Source organism: Notamacropus eugenii, chromosome 5 (assembly GCF_028372415.1).
Source record: "Notamacropus eugenii isolate mMacEug1 chromosome 5, mMacEug1.pri_v2, whole genome shotgun sequence".
In the NCBI taxonomy this organism is placed as follows: Eukaryota; Metazoa; Chordata; class Mammalia; order Diprotodontia; family Macropodidae; genus Notamacropus; species Notamacropus eugenii.
Window position 1 is genome coordinate 413,922,374 of NC_092876.1, and position 24,872 is coordinate 413,947,245.

Consider the following 24,872-nt stretch of genomic DNA (forward strand, 5'->3'; position numbering starts at 1 on the left):
TATCTCTCACTTATTTTCAATCTCTCCCTCTCTCCTGGCTCCTTATCTACTGTCTATAAATATGCATATTGTTTTCCTTTTCCTCTAAAAAAAAAAAACCAAACTCTCATGTAATCCTTCCAACATGCACTATCAACCTGTATCTTTTCTGCATTTTGTGGTCAAGCTCCTCAAAAAAAAAAAAAGGCCACCTGTAACAGACGCCTCCACTTTCTCTACTTTCATTTCCTTCTTAGCCTTGTACAGTCTGGCTTTCAACCTCATCATTCACTGAAACTGCTCTCTCCAAAGATATCAATGATGTTCTAATTTACAAATCTAGTCTTTGACACTGTTAATCATCCTCTTCTCCTTAATATTCTCTTCTCTTTAGGTTTTCAGAACACTTTCTCCTGGATCTCCTGTTACCCATCAGATCACTCTTCCTTGGTCTCCTTTACTGTATCTTCATCTAAGACATTCTCTCTAATTGTCAGTGTCCCAGATAGTTCTGTCCTGAGCTATCTTCTTTTCTTTCCCTATACTACTTCACTTGGTGATCTCATCAGCTTCCATTTATTACATTACCATCTCTTTCCTGATAATTCTCAAACCAGCTGCCCTAACCTCTCTGCTGACCTCCAAACTCAGATCTCGAACTGCCTTTTAAACGTGTTGAACTGCATGTCCTGTAGACATCTTGGTTAGATTTATCTAGTTCTGAGAGAGAAAAGTTGAGGTCCTCTACTGGTATAGTTTTAATGTCCATTTTCTCCTGTAACACTTTCAATTTCTCCTTCATAAATTGAAATGCTATACCATTTGGTGCATATGTGTTTTGTATTGATATTACCTCATTGTCTATGGTACCTTTCAGCAAGATATAGTTTCCCTCTTATCTCTTTTAATTGGATCAATTTTTTGCATTTGCATTATCTGAGATGATGATTACCACTCCTGCTTCCTTTGCTTCAGCTGAAGCATAATAGATACTGTTCCAGCCCCTTACCTTTACTCTGTTTTTATCTCACTGCTTCAAATGTGTTTCTTGTAAACAATAGATTGTAGGATTCTGATTTTTAATTTTTTCTGCTATTTGCTTCCATTTTATGGGTGAGGTTCATCCCATTCACATTTATAGTTAGGATAACTAATTGTGTATTTTCCTTCATCCTATCTTTCACTTGTTTATTCCCCTCTCTTTCTTACCCTTAACCTTTCCTTCCTCATAAGTCTTTTACTTCTGATTACTGCTCTCCCTAATATACCCTCCCTTTCATCAGCACCCTCTTCTACTATCTCCATTCTTTTTTACTTCCTTGTAGTGTAAAATAGATTTCTGCATTCAAATGAGTGTGTGTTATTCCCTCTTTGAGCCAATTCTGATGCAAGTTTAGGCTTTGCCCCCTACCTCCCCCCATCTTCCCCATTATAATAGCTATTTCATGCTTCTTTTATGTGAGATAACTTACCCTCATTCTATGTCACCTATCCTTCTTCTTCCAGTGTAATCTTCTTTATCATCCCTTTATTTTTAGGGGGCACCATCCCGTAAAAGTTGCCTTATATCTGCACCCTCTGCCTATGTATACTCCTTCTAATTGCCTTTATAGTAGCAAAGTTCTTAAGAATTACAAATATTATCTTGTTATATAGAAATAGAAACAGTTTAGCCTTACCAAATCTCTTATGTTATCTTTTTCTTGTTTCTTTTTTACCTTTTAATATTTCCCTTGAGTCTTGTATTTGCAGATCAAATTTTTTATTCAGCTCTGGTCTTTTTATTAGGAATGTTTGAAATTTCTCTATTTTGTTAAATATCCATTTTTCCCCTGAAAGATTATGTTCAGTTTTTCTAGTAGGTGATTCTTTGTTTACTCTTAACTCCTTTGCCTTCCAGTACATCATATGGAAGTTGCAAAATCCATTCCTGTAGACATCTTAAACTTAACACGTTCAACCTTTCCTCCTAAATTTTCCCCTCTCTTATTTTCCCATTAACAAAGAGGGCAACCGTTGTCCCACATCCTCAGGTTCACAATCTAGATGTTATCCTCAACTCCTTATTATCTCTCACTGCCCTGTCTCCATTTCCAATGTGTTGCCATGACTTGTCAACTTCACCTTTGCAACATTTTTCTCTCCCCTTGCAATACCACCATTCTGGAGGTTCAGATTTTCATCACCTCTCATGTGAAGGACTGCAATAGCCTGTTGGTAGATCTGTCTGCCTCATCTCGTACCATTTCAGTCCATCCTCCATTCACCCATCAAAGTGATTTTTCTAAAGCTCAAGTCTGATTTTGGAACCCTCTTACTCAATAAATTCCAGTGACCATCACCTCCAGGATTAAATACAAAATCCTCTGTTTAGTATTCAAAGTCCTTGTTCCTTCGCCTTGTTCCCCACCTTTCCAGTGTATTCTTATATCTTACTTCCCACCAGTGCTTCTTTGCTGTTTCTAGTACCTTTCTAGTATCCTGTTGCTAAAATTTCAGTGTAAATATACATACCTCTGAAATTGGCAAACACTACAAATCAGAGCTTGATTTATTGTGTTGCTGATTGTCTGACCTTAAGAAAGTCATGTCATTTTAAAAAAATCAACATTCTGCTTAAAAATGTGTTTTATGTTCATTTGGTGGTGGTGGTGGTGGTGGTGTGAGAACCATATGTTAAACATTTGCCAGAACACTTCTAGCTAAATCCCCAAACAACTCCTTTCCTATCTGAGCTATGGACACCCCCTAGAGTTCAGAGATAGTGCATACAATCTGAAAATGCCAATAGGCAACTTTGGCCATCAATAACTTTAGGGTTAGGAATTCAGGCCTATAGGTCTGAAAACACTTACAATTAGCCAATCCTATCAGACATCTCAGGCATAGGCACAGAAAGGTTGGTAGGTAATTTAAAAGGCTAGAACAATACAACCTGTGACCAGACTATGGTGTTGCAGAAATGGAATAGAATTGGTTATATATTTTGTTAGATGACAGAACTTGTACATTTAATGGATGCTTCAGTTAACATGTTGCATATTTCAGAGTACTAGATTTTCTAACTTCATTATTTTTCTAACTTTACTATTATTATTATTTTGTAACTTACACATATGTCCTTGTACGTAGCAATTATTTTATGTTTTTGACTGTTTTCTAAAATTTTACTGTTCATTTTTCCTCTCAGGATAGTACCATGAATGTTGTATAGCTGATGTTTGTTGGCAATACACTGTTTTGCTATTTATTTGTCAATATGTTCATTATTATGTATACAACTAGCTAGGCCTGTGTGCGTAGTTTTTGTTAGCAGTGCATGGCTTACCACTAGCTCTGTATTATTTTTTTGCTGTTTATGATTATTTACTTACGTACTATAGGTATTCATATACCATAACCACGCATACAAATGCTATATCCTGAATGTAACTGAAAAAGACTATTAAAGAATATTTTGCATTGAGCTACGTCTATAACATATGCCAGTATAGACATATTGTGGACAGTACTGTAGAATTAATACCTGCAGTGTCAGAATATGTCATTGTACTCAGCAGCGATTTGTATTGTGATCCTTAAAATGTACATTTACAGATATCAGGGATACCTCAATTTATTTTACAATGACAGAAGGGTTGATAGTTTAGGAGAATATTCTACATATGGTTTACTTTGTGGTTGTTCGGTCATTTTTAGCTATGTCCAAAATTGGGGTTTTAGATACTGAAGTGATTTGCCATATCCTTCTCCAGCTGGATTTTGTTCTCTTATATAAAGGACTCCAGGTTTTCAAAGGCTTTGGTCAAAGAGAGAGCAACAGCGAGATCTAGAGAGAGAAAGAGAAAGAGAGAGATCCTTGTTCAGCTATCCACTGGATTCTTTCTAAGCAACTTAATTCTTTTTTTTTTTTTATTTTGTAATGTTTAACAATCACTGCCATACAATTGTGATTTTATCCCCCCCACCTACCCCCCACTCCCCCCCTCCCTCCCCACAACTGCATACAATTCTGTATAGATTCTACATATACTTTCCTATTGTAAGCAACTTAATTCTTGACTGTGGTATCTAGATGTGTTCTACCAGAAAAAAAAAAATATTCCAACATGATTTATACTTGAAACTATCTTAGCACTTTATGATCACCATTTTCTTATATTCTGGAATTTTGCCAAGAATCAAAATCAATTTATTTGGCAAATAGTCGGCAGTTCCCATCTTCTTCCCTTCATAAAAAATTTTAAAAAATATTTGCCCTGGCAAAAAATATTTCATACTTTCCCCCTTCTCCACAATCTTCCCTGCTGACAGTGAGTCAACAACCAGGTTCATTACTAGTTCCTTCAGAATTCAGGGATACAGGGTATCTAAGCCTGAACTCATCCAGGGTAGCTTCAAGTTCCCTCATCATTATATCACATTTTTTTTTTTACTTACTTGTAGCTAACTTACTATTCAGTCAAAAAAATCATTGTATTTATCAGAGAAAAGCAAGAGTTAAGAATCCTTGATTTCTTTTCTTCATATGCTGTCTTTGACTCAAAGGCAGCTAGGTGGTACAGTGGATAGAGCACCAGTGAAGGAGACAGGAGGACCTGAGTTCACATCTCATCTCAGACACTTGACACTCACTAGCTGTGTGACCTTGGGCAAGTCACTTAACCCCAATTGCCTCATCCTGGGTCATCTCCAGTCATCCTGATGAATATCTGGTCACTGGATTCAGATGGCTCCGGAGGAGAAGTGAGGCTGGTGACCTGCACAGCCCTCCCTCACTCAAAACAAAGTCAAGTGCCAGTCATGTCATTATTTCTCTGATGGCACAGTCTTCTTCGGCAACAAAGGACGAACACAGCAACAACAATCTTTGACTCAGATACCCCCAGAAGAGGTTTATCCTTTTAGTCTCTCATTTCTCCACAGTTTAGCTAAAAAAGTTTTCCTCATCAACCTTATCTTATTAATCCTTTTTTTGATTCATGTAAAATATATTTCCATATTAGTCATATTGTGAAAGAAAATAGACCAAAAAAATAAAGGTTTGTTTTTCTTTAAGTATGCTTTAATCGGCCTTCAGACTCCATTAGTTCTTTCTCTGGAGACACATACCAATTTTTCATCATAATTCTTGTGGAATTGTCTTACATCACTGTATCGCTGAGAATACCTAAGTCATTCACAGTTGATCATTGTACAATATTACTGTACAAAAATGCCGTTATTGTGTTCAGTGATCTCATGGTTCTGTTCACTTCACTTTGCATCAGTTTGTGTAAGCCTTTCCAGGTTTTTCTGAAAGCATCATGTTCATCATTTCTTATTGAACAATAGTATTCCATCACAATCATATACTACAACGTATTCAGCAATTCCCAATTGTAGTGCTAATGTGGTAGCCACAGTAGTCACTACAGATATGCATGCATATTTCCAGGGTAAATTCACAAAATATAAACTCTCTTCCTCAAAGATAAAACCACAGATATTTATTCAGATACCAGAAAGCCAATTCCACCATGATAACAAAGAAGTTTTTACACATGACCAACAAAGAGAGCACTGCCATCCTCAAGCCTTCCCTACATTAGGCCTCCCTACAAACCAGTTCTACCTCACTCTCTCTCTCTTTGCTGCACCCTTCCTGGTCAACCCATTAAGCAAGCTCCTCTCACCATCGGCTCCATGTGACTCAGTCTGCAGGCTGGGCTAAAGCTCAAAACAGGTAACAAGTGCCTATAAAGGGGCAGGGAAGATCTTGAGATTCCCTTACATTACACCAATTTGAAGGGCATCCCCTCAATTTCCAGTTCTTTGCTGCTAAAAGTATCTTTGTACATACAGGTCTTTTTCCTTTTTGTTTTTTATCTTGTTGGAATATAGACATACTAGTGGTATTTTGGGGTGGAAGGATTTACATGGTTTTATAACCCTTTAGGAGTGGTTCCAAATTACTCTCCAGAATAGCTGAATTAGTTCACAAGTCTACCAACAGTGTACCAGTGTCACTATTTTCAACATCCCCTTCTACACTTGTCATTTTCCTTTTCTGTCATATTAATCAATCTGATACATATGAGGTGGCACCTCAGAGTAGTTTTAATTTGCATTTCTCTAATCAATAGTGATTTAGAACATTTTTGCATGACTTTAGACAGCTTTGATTTCTTCTCCTGAAAACAGCTTGATCATATCCTTTAACATTTATCTGTTGGGGAATGATTTACAGTCTTATAAATTTGACTAAGTTCTCTATATATTTGAGAAATGAGACCTTTATCAGAGAAACTTGTTGTAAAATTTTTTCACAATTACTTTCTATTTCCTTCTATCCTATTTCCCCCTGTGTCTCTCTCTGTGTCTCTGTCTGTCTGTCTCTCTCCCTCTCTCTGGCCCTGTTCTTTAAAACTGTTTTGCTTCTGATCACCACTTCCCCCAATCCTCCCTCTTTTTATCAGTCCTACCCCCCTCCCCATACCTTTCCCTTATTCTGTTCCCCACCTACTTCCTTGGAGTTTAAGATAAATTTCTGTACCCAACTAAATATGTATATTATTCCTTCTTTGAGCCAATTCTAATGAGAGTAAGGGTCAAGCACAGTCTGCCACCCACCCCTACCAACCACTCTATGGTAAAACGTCTTTCAAGCCTCTTTCATATGAGATAATTTATCCCATTTTATCTCTACCCCCTTCACCAGTACACCTCTCTTTCTCACCCTTTAATTAGATTTTTGCTATATTATCCTATCATAGTCAACACACACCTGTGCTTTCTGCCTAGGTATACTCCAACTAACTACATTAATAATGATAAAGTTCTCAGAAGTTACAAGTATTACCTTCCCATATAGAAATAGAACTGTGTGTGTATTCATCCTTCACTGGGGAAGAAGACCATGCCATCAGAGAAATAATGACATGACTTGCACCTGACTTTGTTCTGAGTGAGGGAGGGCTGTGCAGATCACCAGCCTCACTTCTCCTCCAGAGCCATCTGAATCCAGTGACCAGATATTCATCAGAATGACTGGAAATGACCCAGAATGAGGCAATTGACTTGTCCAAGGTCACACAACTAGTGAATGTCAAGTGCCTGAGGTGAGATTTGAACTTAGGTCCTCCTGACTCCTGCACTGGTGCTCTATCCACTGCATCACCTAGCTGCCCCATAGAAATATAAGTAGTTTAACCTTATTGAATCCATTATTATTTATCTTTCCTGTTTACCTTTCTATGCTGCTCTTAAGTCTTATATTTGAAAATCAAATTTTCTGTTCAGCTCTGGTTTTTTTTATCAGGAATATTTGAAAATCTTCTATTTCATTAAATATCCAGTTTTTTTCCCTTAAGCGTTATACTCTGGATATCACTGGATAGGTGATTCTTGCTTGAAATCCTAGCTCTTTATCCTCTGGAATATCATATTCCAAGCCTTCTGATACTTTAATGGAGAAGCTGCTAAATTTTGTGTTATCCTGATTATAGCTCTACAGTATTTCCATTGTTTCTTTCTGACTGCTCGCAATATTTTCTCCTTTATTAGGAGCTCTGAAATTTGGCTATAATATTCCTAGGAGTCTTCATTTGGGAATCTCTTTCAGTAGGTGATTGGTGGATTCTTTCCATTTCTATTTTACCCTCTGGTTCTGTGTTATCAGGACAGTTTTCTTTGATAATTTGTTGAAATATGATGTCTAGGCTCTTTTTTTATCATGATGTTCAGATAGTCCAAAATTTCTTAAATTATCTCTCCTCAATCTATTTTGTAGGTCAGTTGCTTTTCCAATGAGATATTTCACATACTGTTCTATTTCTTCCTTCTTTTGATTTTGCTTTATTGCTTCTTGATGTCTCATGAAGTCATTGAGCTTCTCTTTGGCCAATTCTAATTTTTAAGGAATTATCTTCTTCAGTAAGCTTTTGTACCTCCTTTTCCATTTGGCTAATTCTACTTTTTAAGTTACTATTTTCTTCAGTGAATTTTTTTACCTCTTTTTCACTTGTCCAATTCTGTTTTTTAATGGGGTCTCTTCAGTAGATTTTTGCACCTCTTTTACCATTTGTTTTGTTCTTTTTTTTAAGGTGTTGTTTTCTTCACTATTTTTTGTCCCTTCTTTACTAAGTTGTGACTCTTTTTCATGATTTCTTATATCATTGTCATTTTTTCCCAATTTTTCTTTTACCTCTCTTATTTGATTTTTAAGATCCTATTTGAGCTCTTGCAAGAACTGTTTTTGGGCCTAAGACCAATCACATTTTTATTTGAGCCTTTGTATATTTTGACTTGGTTGTCTTCTTCTGAGCTGGTGTTTCAGTTTTCCCTGTCAATATAGTAACTTTCTATGGTCAAATGCTTTTTGTTGTTTGCTCATTTTTCCACCTATTTTTTTTTTTACTTTTAACTTTATGTTAAAATTGAGCTCTGCTTCTGGGGTGGAGGGAGTACTGTCCCAAGATTCAAGCATTTCATACTCCTGTTTTCAGAATTAGATTGAGAGCAGGAGAAGGCTTGTAAGTTTTTTAGCTCTTCTAAGGTGGCATGTTCTAAGGAAAGGTGTGGTCACTGCTTTCCTGGCCTGTACTCTGGTCTGAGAGTGACCACAAGTGTTCTTTTCTGCCTTGTACCTGTGACCAGGATTCTTGCTTCCCTGTGGCCACAGGCTAGTGGTGCCAGTTCTCTTCATTGCCCAGAACCACATATGGGCAATGCAACGTAGTCCTGCCTACATTCTAAATTTTCTCGGACTGGGAAATTGTTTTATCCCATCCTTTTGTTTGTTCTGCCACTCCAAAATTTATTTTGAGGCATTATTTTAATGTTGTTTGGAGGGGAATTTGGGAATACTCAAGTGAGTCACTGCCTTTACCTTCTTGGCTCACCTATAGTACTCTTAATAATAATTTTATACAATAATGGCACACATTTGTATTTATCTAGTTCTATCTTATGCCTCATTTACATGTCTTTTGATAATTTAAGTTGGTTAGTAATTTAGTATCCCCTCTAGACTACTCCCCCAATTTGTACTCAAACTCAAAAGCTGAATCTCGGGCTGATAGCTGCTAGAATCCTACTAGTAACCCTGTGAGTCTTCATTCCTATTTCATGAGCTCATCCCAGTTAACAATAGTCAGTAAAACACAATTAGCTCTTTGCAAAAACATTTACTAAAAAGTGCTAATTAAATCTGATGTTACAAAAGACTATGCCCCATTGCTATAAACCTGAGATACATTCTGCCAAAAATATACATATGATCCATGGGAAGGATGAGCTCAAATTTAGAGCACAATGAGAATAAGGCTGAGATGTGTGATGTGATAAAGGCAATTCACAGAGAGATCATAAGACTCCCCAACTATGTAAGGTACCTATGCTGGATGACCTTCCAGGCTGGGCTTTCTCCTCATAGTACAAAGTATTTTTGCTGAGCAGATATCATTTGGACTTCCTGGACTTGATCTTCAAAAGACAGCTCTCAACTCCAATACTTCCAGCTTCAATCTTAGCTTTACCCCTCAGCTGGAGCTATGCTTTACTCTTTCAGAAAAAGCAGAGATTCTTGGTTTATGACTAGAGGTTTTTCCAGCTGTAACCACTTTCTCAAAGTCCATTTCATGAGACTCTCCTCATTAGTGAAGATAAATGCCTGAACTTCATGAGGGGTGGGGTGGAGCTAATGAGAGGGAAGAGAGTTTCTGTCCTTTTCTGGTCTTCTTTGGAACTTCTCAAGTTTCATATCTTCCTTGAGCTTCAAGTCACATTGGGTACTTCTGGCTTCAAGAGGGGAAAATGGAAGAGACCAATCCCACTTCAAGTTGCTGAAAGAACATGAGGGGAGCAATTTCCATCATGTCCCTATTCCCAGCTTGCTATCTAGACACATCAGGGAACTTCATCTTGAGTGAGAGCTAGAACTCCCTCTCATAGTTGAGAGTACCTTCACTCTATATTGTCTGGTATATACTCACCTGTGTTATACCTTCTCTGATTTCTATTTTGTTATGATATAGAGAAATGGCTTTATTTTCTATTAACTGTATGTATACATTTTGGAACTGGTATTAGTTGGAAAAGAGGTAAAGTCATGGATATAGAATTTGGAGTTCCCTAAAAAAATAATGACAGCAATCAGAAATTAAATTGAACCAAATTATTCCTATAGCCTAATATTTAAGGGAGTAGATTGAAATAATTCTAAACCAGTACCTCTTCTCTCAGACAAGAACAGAGTGACCTCTGACTCCAACTTTCTATTTCTTCTTTTGGAAAGAATAAAAAGTCTACCTTGAAGAAAGGAGAAGGGAGAAAAGAAGAGACTAAAGATGTTACATTTTGTCTGGGGAGATAAGGCAGTCAAAGTTTCCAAACAAAGCTTCACCAACCAGCAAACTCATTACAGTCAATGGAAAACTTCCCTAATCTTTTCCCCTTTGCATACATAAAAAGTAGCAGCCTAAACAATATTATTAAAGGAATGTATTGCCAGAAAAAGATGGTTCAGCCATGTAAGATAATTAAGAAATATAAATAAATCTAGAAAAAAATCCCCTGTACATTGAATGGATACCTCTTTCCCTCCCTTTTCCCCACCCTCTTGGACCTGGATAAAAGAGACACAAATTGACAGCAACCAAATAAGTTGTGATAGTCATCATTGAAGGAAACTAATATTATGCCATAACAAGTTCAATAAAGTATTGTTGTGACAAAGAACCAGAAAATATATTCAAGATCATCCAGGTCATTTTATTAAAAAGAAAGAGAGAAAAGATAGAATCATATTACATTACAGAACTCTTTTAAAGCCAATAAAAGAGGTGTGGGTTTTGGGAAAGTAATACAGAACCATTGAAGATTTTTGAGCATTGTCAGGTTCACGAATCATGAAGGTTAATCTTTATAGCAAGATGAGGGCTATACTCAGGGAAGGGACAGATGAGTAAAATAAGGGCCATAAATGTAAATGATTTCCCTACAGTTCTGCAGGTAATAGGTAACTGAGCCCAGATTCAAATCGATATCTTCAGATTCTAAATCCAATGCCCTTTCCACTATAATGTGCAAGATAATCTTTTGCTATTATTATTCTGAAAGAACACAGTTTAGAATACTCAGAGTTTCACTGTGAGTTTATCAATAAGCTCATGTCTAAACTAACATTTTCAGATGGAAAGTTTTACTATTGTTGTTCTAGACCTGAATTTCATTGGTGTAAGGAATTCATGGAGAGGAGACTCCCTCTACAAAGGCAGATCCATACTTATTCTGCAACCAATAGACAGTTGCCTAGAATTAAGTCATTTGTCAGAGGCAAGAATTGAGCCCAGGTCTTCATAATTATATGACAATTACCTAGCAGCCAAAACTTTCTTTTCCTTTTTCCTTCCTCTTCCTGACCTTCCTGAGTCACTTCTCTCAACTTTCTTTTTATTATAGGGGGTTTGTACAGTGCTTGGGTTTAAAAGTTCCAAATTTTCTCTGGTTTAACATGCAAATGATTTTGAGAAAAAAGTAAGCAAAGGAAATACTTAGAGAACCTTATATTAGCAATCAGGTCAAAGGTTTTGAGTTTTGAAATGAAGAAAATAGTGGATTAGCTTCTCCTGCCCACTTCAATTCCTTCATTTGAGTGCTAATGCATTTCCAAATGGGCAATTATGTGATAATTCTGACACAGTAATGAGTAGAAAAGGAAATACACACTAAGATTTATGTAAAAAAATATATATTATAAGAGATTCTTTCCACACAACTGAGGACTCAAAAATGATAGAGATGGAAGTGGGAGGCTCTAGTCCTCCAAATCTACATCTGAATTATAGTGGTGGTGTGGCAGCTATAAAGATGGCTTCTAGCTCTGTCTTCTTTTGTATAGAAAAAGTCATGTCTCTGACATGTATTAGAGATATTTTTCCCTTTTCAAAGTTTTTAAAACTGTTTCAGAGTACTCTAAAATATCTATGTTTAATATATTTCTTGGTTATCGGTGAGAAACAAGATGTTTTCTGTTAACTTCCACTTCTAGAACTTTGTTTCGGTATCTTTGAGTACATTAATTGGTTGAAGTAGATAGTAATTCAAAAGTGAGATTAATTACAACTTGGCTAAAAGAGGGTTATGGAGGGGTTATTTATAATGCCACATACAATGAGGTTATCTGGGACAAGATGGATACTTTATTTTATAAAGTTATTACTGAGTAGAAGCCTTCTTGTCCAGGTTGAAGGATTAAATCAAAAAGAAAAAGAAAGTAACACAGGACAGATGCCAATATTTTGGCAAGTGCCAAGAAAATGGCCTTGGTCTAATTCCTTCAATCAAAGGTTTTATGAAAATATTTGTTTTTCCTCCTTGGAATATTAACTCAGATTCTGCATGGGAGGAGTAGAAAACTTCCCATACACAAGGGTCCTAACAAGAGATGGAGGCCTTTATCCTTTCTATAACTAAGCATGATTGTATATATATTCTGTAGCAAACAATCCTGAATCATCTACATTCTCAAAGTGAGTAAGGATAGTATTTAGTTACAAAATTCTAGAAAATAAAACCATATCACTTATCAAAAACCAGGTGTATAACTATAAAAACCAGATTTATGGAAAGCATTGCACAATTTAAAGCTTTATTGGCTCTGACACAGTCCAACGGCTGCAACCCTTGCATAAATACTTTAGTGAACATTCATCAAATGTATACCACTTTCTGTCCACATGAAGTTCACAATAGTTGCCCAACCTTAGGGTAGGTGATGATTGGGGAGTCCCTAACTAGAGCTGCCCTATCTTGAGAAGGCTCACCTCAACTTCTCAGTCTCCACTTTGACTCACTCTCCTTTCTACTCTACTTCAACAAGTCTGCTCCACCTTCAAACTGGTTAACTGACCCACCTTTAGTCCAACTTTCTATCCTCCCCTTCCTGAATCTCTTTAAGTTTTGCCTTCTCCTATTAGAATGAAGATTCCTTGAGAGTAGAGACCATCTGGTTTTCTTGCTTTTGTATCCCCGTTACATATCATAGTACCTAGGATGTAGAAAGCCCTTTTTATATGTGTGTATGTATATGTGTGTATGCACACACACACACATATAGATAGATACATACATATATACATACATACATAGACAGACAGGTAGATAGATAGATGATAGATGGATAGATAGGTAGATAGATAAATAGAAGATAGATAGATAGATAGATAGATAGATAGATAGATAGATAGATAGATGGATGGATAGATAGATATACATGCTCTATTTATCTCTCTGAAAGAATATGAACTCAGGCCATTCCTGGATTCTATGAAAAACTAATATATTAAATGTAGACATTTTAGGGTATTCTGAATCAGTCCATGGACAAAAGTTCAATACTGACTTTTTATTTATATTCAACAGCATGTCATCATTTCTCTGATGGTATAATCTTCTTCAGCAATGAAGGATGAACACAACAACAATGGCACCATATCGTAATATCAAGAATGTTGAGAAGGAATATGGAATGATAGGCACACATTGTTGGTGGAGCTACGAAATTGTATCACCATTTTGGAAAGTAATTTGGAGTTACAAAAATAAAGTAACCAAAGTATCCTTACTCTTTGAACCAGAGACTCCATTACTGGGCTTATACAACAAGGAAGCCATCAGTAATAAAAAAGTCCCCCATACTCCAAAATATTTATAACAACACTTTTTGTGGTAACTAAAATTTGGAAACAAAGTAGAAGTCCATTAATTGGAGAATGGATAAACAAATTATGGTCCATAAATGTAATTGAGTACTACTGTGCTGTAAGAAATGATGTGTGTGATAAATATGGAGAAACATAGAAAGTTCTATATGAACTATGAAGTAGTGAGCTATGAAGTGACATAAGAAGAACCAAGTAAACAATATTCTCAGTAATCATAGCATTGTGAATGGAAAAAAAATGGCACACCAAAACAAAGGTAAATATAAAAAAAAATTTAAAAGATCAACACAACTTGAATAAAGAGAAGACACATTCAACCCTCTCCTTCATAGAGGTGGGAGGTACACAAGTGTTATATTTTGAATTATTCTCTGACTTTTTCAAAGTATCAATTAGTTGTGTCTTTTTTTCTTTCTAAAAAAATACTATTGTATGGGATGGTTCTCTAGGAAGGGGAGCAGAAGGGATACATGGGGTACTATGGTATTATGGAAAACAAGATAATAAAAACTTATTTTTAAAAGGATCCATTTTGAAAATCAATCTGAGAAGAGCCAAGACGGCAGAGTAGAAAGATACACATATGCTAGCTCCTAACCCACAGCCCATAAAATACCTGTAAAGAAGAACTCTCAACAAATTTGGGAGCAGCAGAAGCCACAGAACAATGAAGTGGGGAGATTTCTGTTCCAGAGAGATCTGAAAGATTGACATGAAAGGTCCATCGAGCACCAGCCCAGAGCAGAGCTCAGCCCTGCCTTGGCCACGTGGCATCGAGAGGAGCAGATCCAAGAAGGCTTCAGGGACAGAATCTCCAGCAGCCATGCATGTCCCTCCACCCACAGGTGCCAAAAGTCAGTGAGAGGGTCTTCTTGGCTTGCCGAGAGGGGAGCGGGGTGTCCACATAACTCAGGCCCCCTCAGGAGACAGCAGCAGAGGCAGCAGCAGCAGAGAGGGGCTCCCAAAGCAGGCAGTAGCTTGTATGCATTGTTGAAGGTCTCCTCATAAACCCCCTGAGGGAACTGAGCCCCATGGTGGCCCTGCCCCCACCTGAACTTAATCTCACACTGAACAGCAGCCCCGCCCCCACCCAAAGCCCTGAGGCTGGGAAGCAGCATTTGAGTCTCAGACCCCAAGCACTAGCTGGGTGGATCTGGAGGTGAGGTGGGGGTGGAAAGAAAACTAAGAAGTCAAGTCACTGGCTGGGAAAATGCCCAGAAAAGGGGGAAAAAAAATAAGACCACAGAAGGTTACTTTCTTGGTGAACAGATATCTCCTCCCATCCTTTCTGATGAGGAAGAACAATGCTTACCATGAGGGAAAGACATAGAAATCAAGGCTTCTGTATCCCAAATATCCAAAATAAATATCCAGTGGGCTCAGGCCATGGAAGAGCTCAAAAAGGATTTTGAAAATCAAGTTAGAGAGGTGGAGGAAAAACTGGGAAGAGAAATGAGAGAGATGCAAGAAAAGCATGAAAAGCGGGTCAACATCTTGCTAAAGGAGACCCAAAAAATGCTGAAGAAAATAACACCTTGAAAAATAGGCTAACGCAATTGGCAAAAGAGGTCCAAAAAGCCAATGAGGAGAAGAATGCTTTCAAAAGCAGAATTAACCAAATGGAAAAGGAGGTTCAAAAGCTCACTGAAGAAAATAGTTCTTTCAAAATTAGAATGGAACAGATGGAGGCTAATGACTTTATGAGAAACCAGGAAATCACAAAACAAAACCAAAAGAATGAAAAAATGGAAGATAATGTGAAATATCTCATTGGAAAAACAACTGACCTTGAAAATAGAGCCTGGAGAGACAATTTAAAAATTATGGGACTACCTGAAAACCATGATCAAAAAAAGAGCCTAGATATCACCTTTCATGAAATTGTCAAGGAAAACTGCCCTGAGAGTCTAGAACCAGAGGGCAAAATAAATATTCAAGGAATCCACTGATCACCTCCTGAAAGAGATCCAAAAAGAGAAACTCCTAGGAACATTGTGTCCAAATTCCAGAGTTCCCTGGTCAAGGAGAAAATATTGCAAGCAGCTAGAAAGAAACAATTCAAGTATTGTGGAAATGCAATCAGGATAACACAAGATCTAGCAGCCTCTACATTAAGGGATCAAAGGGTGTTGAATAGGATATTCCAGAACTCAAAGGAACTAGGACTAAAACCAAGAATCACCTACCCACCAAAACTGAGTATAATACTTCAGGGGGAAAAATGGTTATTCAATGAAATAGAGGACTTTCAAGCATTCTTGATGAAAAGACCAGAGCTGAAAAGAAAATTTGACTTTCAAACACAAGAATGAAGAGAAGCATAAAAAGGTAAACAGCAAAGAGAAGTCATAAGGGACTTACTAAAGTTGAACTATTTACATTCCTACATGGAAAGACAATATTTGTAACTCTTGAAACTATTCAGTATCTGGGTACTTGGTGGGATTACACACACACACATGCACATGCACACACTCATAGAGACAGAGTGCGCAGAGTGAATTGAATAGGATGGGATCATATCTTAAAAAAAAAATGAAATCAAGCAGTGAGAGAGAAATATATTGGGAGGAGAAAGGGAGAAATGGAATGGGGCAAATTATCTCTCATAAAAGAGGCAAGCAAAAGGCTTTTTAGTGGAGGGAAAAAGAGGGGAGGTAAGAGAAAAACATGAAGTTTACTCTCATCACATTCGACTAAAGGAAGGAATAAAATGCACATTCATTTTGGTATGAAAACCTATCTTGCAATACAGGAAAGTGGGGGAGAAGGGGATAAGCAGGGTGGGGGAGATGATGGAAGGGAGGGCAATGGGAAGAGGGAGCAATTTGAAGTCAACACTCCTGGGGAGGGACAGGATCAAAAGAGAGAATAGAAGCAATGGGGGGCAGGATAGGATGGAGGGAAATATAGTCTTACACAACACGACTATCATGGAGGTCATTTGCAAAACTACACAGATATGGCCTATATTGAATTGCTTGCCTTCCAAAGGGAATGGGTGGGGATGGAGGGATGAAGAGAAGTTGGAACTCAAAGTTTAGGAATAATTGTCAAGTTCTGTTCTTGCTACTAGGAAATAAGAAATACAGGTAAAGGGGTATGGAAAGTTATCTGGCCTTACAGGACAAAAGAGAAGATGGGGACAAGGGAAGAGAGGGATGATAGAAGAGAGGGCAGATTGGTGATAGAGGCAATTAGAATGTTCAGTGTTTTGGGGCAGGGGGAGGGGACAAATGGGGAGAAAATTTGGAACCCAAAGTTTTGTGAAAATGAATGTCAAAAGTTAAATAAATTAATTTTAAAAAATTAAAAAAATAAATTCAATCTGAATTACAAAAAAAAAAAAAGGGGTCCATTTTGCTTTTGACTGATGCCTCCCTTATTTTAACTTCCCTCTTAATCCTCCTTTTTCCCTAACTTCTTTCCTTTCTATTTCCTTCTTGGGTAAAATATATTTCTGTACCCAGCTGTGTGTGTATGTGTACTCTTCCCTCCTATAACCAGTTCAGAGGAGAGTAAAGTTCAAGTGTTGTCCACTCTCTGCCTCACTACCCCCTCCTTGTTGTAAACACTTCTCTTTTTCCTCCTCCTTTATGTGAGATAATTTTCCCCATTCTTCATTTCCCAGTCCTCCCTTTCCTAGAGCATTCTTTCCTCCCACCTATAGATTCTTCAGATTCTAATTAGAATCTAGGACACCTGGTACTGATAAAGTTCTAAGGGGGCTTCATGCATCATCTTCCCACATAAGAAAATAAAGAGTTTAAACTTTAGTCCTTTGTGAGTTTTCATTCATGTTTACCTTTTTATGCCTGCCTTGGCTCCTATGTTCCATTTTCTACTCAGCTCTGGTCTTTCCAAGAATGCTTGGGAAGTGCTCTAGTTCATGAGAAGTTCATTTTTTTCTTATAAAATTATACTGTTTTGCTGAATAGGTTATTAGTTATGAGCCTAGATCCCTTACCTTCTGGAATATAATATTCTAAGCCCTCCACGCATATTAAAGTGGCTACTAAATCTTGTGTGATCCTGATTGTGTGGGCTCTGCAATATTTGAATTGTTTCTGGTTATTTGCAGTTTTTTTTTCTTTGACCTGGGAGCTCTGTATTTTGGCTTTAACCTTCCAGGGAATTTTCATTTGGCTTTTTTTTTTTCAGAAAGTTTCTGGTACATATTATCAATTTCTACTTTGCCATCTGGTTCTAAACTTTCCAGAGACTTTTCTTTTATGATTCCTTGAAATATGATGTCTAGGTTCTTTTTTTTTTCCCACATGACTTTCAAGTAATCCAATGATTCTTAAATTAGTTCTTCGACCTGCTTTCCAGGTCAGTCTTTTTCCTATATTTCACATTTTCTTCATTTTTTTTCATCTTTGGGCTTTTTAAAAAATTTTCTTACTGTCCCGTGGAGACATTAGCTTCCATATAGCCAATTCTAATTTATCCACTATCCCAAAACCCATTGGTATGGGATTCTCCTTGTCAGTAGAGCTGAATTTCTTGCCCTGTGTGAGGGGCAGAGTGGAGTTTGTGACCAGCCTTCTAAGGAACTTTTCAAGATTCTCCTGGCCCCCAGCTTTGACAGGGAAGATGGAAGAGACCAACTTAAAGCTGCTAAAGCAAAGATTCTGGGAAAAAATAAGAGGGTCTGACAGTTGCAGGTAGCCAAGACAATGAAATCAATTCCATTTTGTCTGTAATTTCCCTATCTCCTCTCTGACGTCATCTGTGAGGCAAACCCCAACCCCACCCCATGTAACCTTCTTCTCTGCTGAAACAGAAAGGACAGTCCTACCTGGACAGGGTAACAAGAGATAACAGGCAGGTAGGCGTTACAGAGGATAGGGTGCTAGCCCTGTAGTCATGAACACCTGAGCTCAAATCTGACCTCAGACACTTACTAGCTGTGTGACCCTGGGCAAGTCACTTAACCCTGTTTGCCTCAGTATCTTCATCTGTAAAATAAGGTGGAGAAGGAAATGGCAAGCCACTCCAGTATCTTTGCCAAAAAAAAAATCCCAAATGGGGTCATGAAGAGTCTGACACGATTAATCAGCTAAACAAGGAGAGATATGTCACCTGAAAAAAGAGCCTTTCCTGTTACTAAGCCCAGTAATAGGCCCTGTTTAATCCAGAGATACCCCATACTCAATTTACCTCCTGCCTAAATTGAAATCTATACAAGTTTTGTTACTTCAGGGAGTTTCTGCCTAAACAGCTGGGGGATTCCCAGCTGGTGCACTCAATAAATCCTTGATATTTGTAGGTAACAAAGTAACCAAAGTGTTAGTAACAAAGTAACAGAACCATCTTGTAAAGTTCCTCCATCTTGTCCTCCTGCTTATCCACCTCCAGGTCCTTCCCCTTTTAAGGAGTAAGCACTTACTAACAGAGGTTGCTTCTTCCCAAACCCTGTGTTTTAATTGTGTGCCTTTCAAATAAACATGAGATAGCCTGGAGCCACATGGAAAGTCTTTCTTTTTTTTTTACCCTTATGTATAAAAACCCATCTTCTCCTTGACCAAAATGATAATCGTAGTACCATCCTGATGACCTATACACAGTAATCTGAGTAATTATAATTTATTAACCTCATAATAAATCTGTTCTAATTTCCCTCCAACTTTGGTATCTGGATATGACCCAGCACAGTCTTCATCACATCTGTTAACTCTCTAGATGTTGACTCAGTATTCCCAACCTTACTTGTCAATCAGTGTTGGGATGAGCTGTGTTGGGAAGACAATGCCAAATCTGCAGCTTGTTGCATTGTCCACTCTTTATCCTACTTGTGAATTATTGTGTACTTTTCTTCCTTGGGGAGGAACTGGGATGTAACTGTCTTTATACCATTAAGAAAGTTAAACATTAAAGCTGGCCCCACCTTTAACGATCTCCAGTGATGGGAATGGCAAACTGCTGCTTAGTCTTGGACATACATGAAAGAGGGTGAGGGTTGTTTCATAAACAAAAAGGGAATTCATCAGGCTCTTGCGTGTTCTGAAATGAAATAGGAAAACACTGTAATAAGCTGTGAACTGCAGTAATGCGTCTTTAAAAATGAGTTCATATTGATCATAATGGGCTCTCTTTTTTTGAAGCACTAACAGTGTCAACTGGACAGGAACTAGTCCTTAACCTGCAAGTGGCCAGAGTCAAAAAAAGCAGGCCAGACACAAGCGAGTCAGGAATCAAACAGAAGTTTAGTTTCAAAATGAGGCAGAGCTTGCAAACAAGGACACATGGCCAGAGCCCAGCCCCTAGTGTGGGGAGCCTGAGGCAGTATGGGGAGATCTCAGTACTCATATCAATGACTGTTCAGTGAGCTGTAGCCCTGACAGTGAGGGGTGACAGCAAAGATGTCACAAGTCTGATTCATAGCAGGACTTTATAACCAGGACATGGACACTGCAGATGCTTGTCCAAGATCAGAGACCACCTGATACCAATATGAAACAATTCTGTGATTTTGCTGGGCCTGAGATCATGCAGAGGGTGAGAGCAAAGGGTTGTTATACAAGTTCTGGGCACAGTTTGCCTGCTTGGCCTTGGCTCTGGAAAACAGGGTGTCTCCTAATATCTTGAGAACAGAGAAGGCCCTCAGATAAATTGAGATTTAAATAATTAGTGATAATTCAAAATCTGAATTTGGTTTGATTGAAGTCTGTCCTGTGATCTAAGTGTGAACGCCTATTAGGATTATTGTGGAAAGTCAGGACTTAATGTAAAACTATGTTTACCATTTGGCATTAAAGCCTGACGTTGCTGGGAAATGCATGCATGAGAGAAACCAGAGTTAAAATTCAGTCTAAGAAATTCATTTTGTGTGACCTCTTATCAGCCCTAAATTGTTGATGTGTGTTTTCTCAAATGCTTGCTTCAGCAGAGAGCCTAGCAAAGTGCAGGTTTAAATTCAAACACCTTTGTGTTCTTTTTGTCATGTCATCTATATTCATTTAAAATCAAATTAGCCTTTTTCTGAAGTCATTATCCCACAGCTTTGAATGTTTCCTGTTTGTCCATTAGCCTGTGGGTCTGTTTGTGTTTCTCTGTTCTGAAGCCTTTGTCAATGTTTTTGTACACACTTTTGTTAACCATTCTAATAAGCTCTGGACTTTCAAAAAGACCTTTTTTCCCCTTTACTCCCCTGAACAGGTCTAGTTTGGGGATTAGTTTAACACTCTTAGAATCAAGGGAGATAAGAATAACCTTTCCCCAGAAAAAAAGTTCCTGATTTTACTGAGAAGTGGGCTAGTGACTAGACAAAGGTAAACTTGTAAGGAAATGCTGGGAATTTTAATTGTATGCTTGGAAGTTTTGCAAATTGAAGTGAAGTAGGAAACAATTGAATTGGTGTGCATTTTGAACTTAAAAATGTTGCTATAATCATGAGAGTTCTCATTTTTATAGCAGATTCAGATTTATTATTTTATAACTAAGAAGAAGACCTCCAGATATAACCCCTCCCTGTTCTTGTGTCCTGTACCTTTAATTTTCAGTTTCGATTGAAATTAATTGATAGCCTCCTACCTGTCCTAAGCCACATGGCCCCTCAGAAAGGGCCCCTCACACAGGCCCCTCAGCTAAATTTAAATGAAAATGAAAATTGACTAAAACTTTTCTCTTTGTCTAATCAGTCTAATGTGCTTTTTGTTAGATGATACAAACTTTTCTCCCCTTCTGATCTCTCTACTTGGAAAAGTAAGAAAATTTCAGGAAAAAGTATAAGAGGAGGGAGAGAATCCCAATCATTTTATAACAGGCTGTGCAAAAATGCTAACCTATATGTAAGGCTAGACCCCTTTAGTTTACCCCTTTGTTAAAAACATTTGTACAACAGATAACCTAGTTGATAAAGTATGTCTATTGAGACAAGAGATAGGAAAGGATGAGCGGGAATGGGAGGAGAGACCATATTCCAGCCCCATCATTTCTCCAGTTGATCCCTTCACCAATTTTAAAGGTTGAATAACTACTCTTTTTCTGTGATAAGGTATACAGTAGAAATTTAAGAGCTGTTAAATGACTAACTGAAGCTGAGTGTGGAAATGAATTTTGTTGTGACTTAGAGAACCATCAACTAGTGGGTAAGTTTGCTTCATGTTTCTGTCTTAGCCCTAAAATCCACTTGTGAACTTTTAAGTACATGATCTGTTATTGAGATTTTAGAATTATCTGCTCTCTGATGGCATTCGTTTCCTACAAATTGCCCCCTGCATCAGACTAATGCCTTCAAAACTGCAAAAAAAGATTTTGTCTTTAAAAAACACACTTTGGTCAAGGCTTTTTCTATAGCAATCTTAAATGTAATCACTTTAGAATTTCAGCATTTTATGTTTAAATTAACTCTCTAGCTTGGGAAAGTAAGGCATTGGTTTAACAACATTATGTGCAATCTGGTGGTTGAAATGTAAAGGAAAATTGTGTGGTTTGAGTGATGGGCTTAAAAGGTTTAGAGAGAGAAATAAAGACTGGAGGGAAAATACAAAAGATAGATAGGAAGATTTGGGGACAAAGGGGAGATACCTGATGAACACAGCAGGTGGGCAACAGCTCCAAGTCCCTCTTGTCTCTGTTCTGGGTGCCCTGTGACAGTTTTGTCTAAGCATGTTGAGAAGTTATGAGCAAGTCTGACTTCCATGTAAATAGGTAGATTGAGAGTGAAAATTTCATAGCTTGATTTGAAAGGCAATACACCCTGAAATAGAGGGTTAGGAGAAATCTTGTTCCCAAGTATGATCATTAAAATCTCTTACATACTGTCACTTTCAAAATCTTTTGCAGTAGGTTATTACATTTTATATCTACCTAGATAGATATATAGATATATATACATATATATATATATGGGGGAGTGGGGGAGGGTGGGGGTGGGGGGATGTAGGTGGGTGTGTGTATAATGTATATAAAGATAGTGCCTAATTTTAATTTGATAAGTCATTGTATTGTTACACAACTTCTGGTGCTAAGATGGTAGAGTGAGGAAGAAATCCTCCAAAGCCCTGCAAAATTCCCCTCCAAACAACAAGAAAACCATCTCAACATTTGTTTAGGAGCAGGGAAGTAGCTTTCCAGCCTAGAAGAAAAGGTTTGCCTCACTGAGGTGAGAGGGGAGCAAGGTCCAGGAGAAGCAGCAGCCAACCTCACAGCAGGGAGCCAGAAGCAAGGCTCTAAGCCTGGGACAATCCACCAGTGAGGTCCTGCCCTTTGGCAAACGAGCAAGGAGAGAGAGAAAGAGAGAGAGAGAGAGAGAGAGAGAGAGAGAGAGAGAGAGAGAGAGAGAGTCTCTGTTTCCATAGCAACCCAGTAGGCAGGGTCCCACCCTCAGGAGGATCTGTATCAAGATCCCTCCTCCAGTGCTAACCACCAGAAAGACTTGGTTATGATAGCAACCCAGTGGCAAGGCCCCACCTCTGGAGTAGGTCAGCATCTAACCTCACATCCAGGGAGGCCCCAACTCCTACTACAAGGAAGAAGGAACACCTACCCGCCAGAGAAAGCAAGCAGTTAAATCCTGCTGAAAGCCAGCAGTAAGACCCAGAGCCTCAGCACAAAAAGCTTGGGACAGTGCAAGAACAGAAACCAACTCTCACATAAAAAAAAAACTAAGTCAACAAAAAAGGTAGAAAAATTAGTGGTTAAAAAAAAGAGCTTGACTATAGAAAGTTACCATGGTAATAGAAAAGATCAAGGCATAAATATAGAAGAGGACAAAAGTATCAAAATGACTATATGTGAAGCCTCAAGGAAAAATGTAATTTAGTCTCAGGACCAAAAAGAATCCCTGGAAGAACTTAAGAAGGGTTTTAAAAAGTGAATTAGAGAAATAGAAGAAAAATTGGGAAAAGAAATGAGAGTAATGCAGGAGAATCATGAAAAAAAAGAATCCATAGCATGGGAAAAGACATACAAAAATTTACCAGGAAAATAACTCCCTAAAAAATAGAATTTGCCAAATGGAAAAGAAAATATAAAAGCTCACTGAAGAAAATAATTTTTTTAAAAAATTAGAATTGAGCAAGCAGCAACTAATGACTGTATGAGATGTCAACATACAATAAAACAAAATCAAAAAAGTAAAAATTTAGAAGAAAATGTGAGATTTCTCATTGGAAAAACAACTTACCTAGAAAATGGATCCCAGAGAGATAATATAGGAATTACTGGACTACCTGAAAGCCATGATCAAAATTTAAAAGAAAGACTTGGATATCTTCCAAGAAAATATCAAAGAAAACTGTCCTGATATATTAGAACCAGGGGGCAAAATACAAATTGAAAGAATCCAGCAATCACCACCTGAAAGAGATCCCCAAATTAAAACTCCCAGAAACATTTATAACCAAATTCCAGAGCTCACAGATAAATGAGAAAGTATTGCAAACAGCCAAAAAGAGTTCAAATATCATGGAGCCACAATCAAGATTACACAGGATTTGGCACTCCACAGGGGATTTAGAATACAATATACCAGAAGGCAAAGGAGTTAGGATTACAAGCAAGAATTACTTACCCAGCAAAACTAAATATAATCTTTCTGGGGGGAAATGGATATTTAACAAAATAGAGGACTTAAAAGCATTTCTAATTAAAAGACCAGAGTTGAATAAAAAAATGACTTCCAAATACAAGATTCAAGGGGAACATAAGAAGGGAGAGATGGAGAGACAGAGAGAGAACATAGTAAGGTCATACTGTTTATATTTCTATATGGCAAATCAATATTTGTAACTCTCAGCAACTTTATTGCTATAAGAGCAATTAGGAGTATTTGTAGACAGTATGTATGGATGTAAGGTGACTTTGATGGGATGATTCCCCTCCCAAAAAAAATAAAGGGTGGAGAAAGAAAATTACTCCGGAAGAAGGAGAGAGGAGATTGAATGGGTGCATTATTCTACATAAAAGAGTCATGTAAGACCTATTATAATGGAGGGGAGGATCAGGGATGTAGGATGGCAGACAAAACTTAAATCTTACTCTTATCAAAATTGACTTAAAGAGGGAATAACATACACACTCAATTGGATATAGAAATCTATCTTACCCTATAAGGAAATAAAAAAGGATGGAGATAATAGAAGGGAGCAATATAAGGGAAGTTATATTGGAGAGAGCAGTGAGCAGAAGTAAAACACTTGTGAAAAGGAAAACTGTGGGGGGTAAAAGACAGAGAGAAGT

At 37.7% G+C, this 24,872-nt stretch overlaps 1 protein-coding gene across 1 annotated transcript in view; it reads right to left on the minus strand.

Moving 5' to 3' along the window:
* Positions 1-3,722: 3,722 nt before the first annotated feature.
* The window catches only part of SH3BGR (SH3 domain binding glutamate rich protein), a 179,544-nt gene continuing 158,394 nt past the window's right edge, over positions 3,723-24,872 (minus strand). Inside the window, exon 7 of the mRNA XM_072614800.1 lies at positions 3,723-3,808. The gene's annotated coding sequence lies outside the window, so the exon portion shown is untranslated. The remainder of the gene's footprint in view (positions 3,809-24,872) is intronic.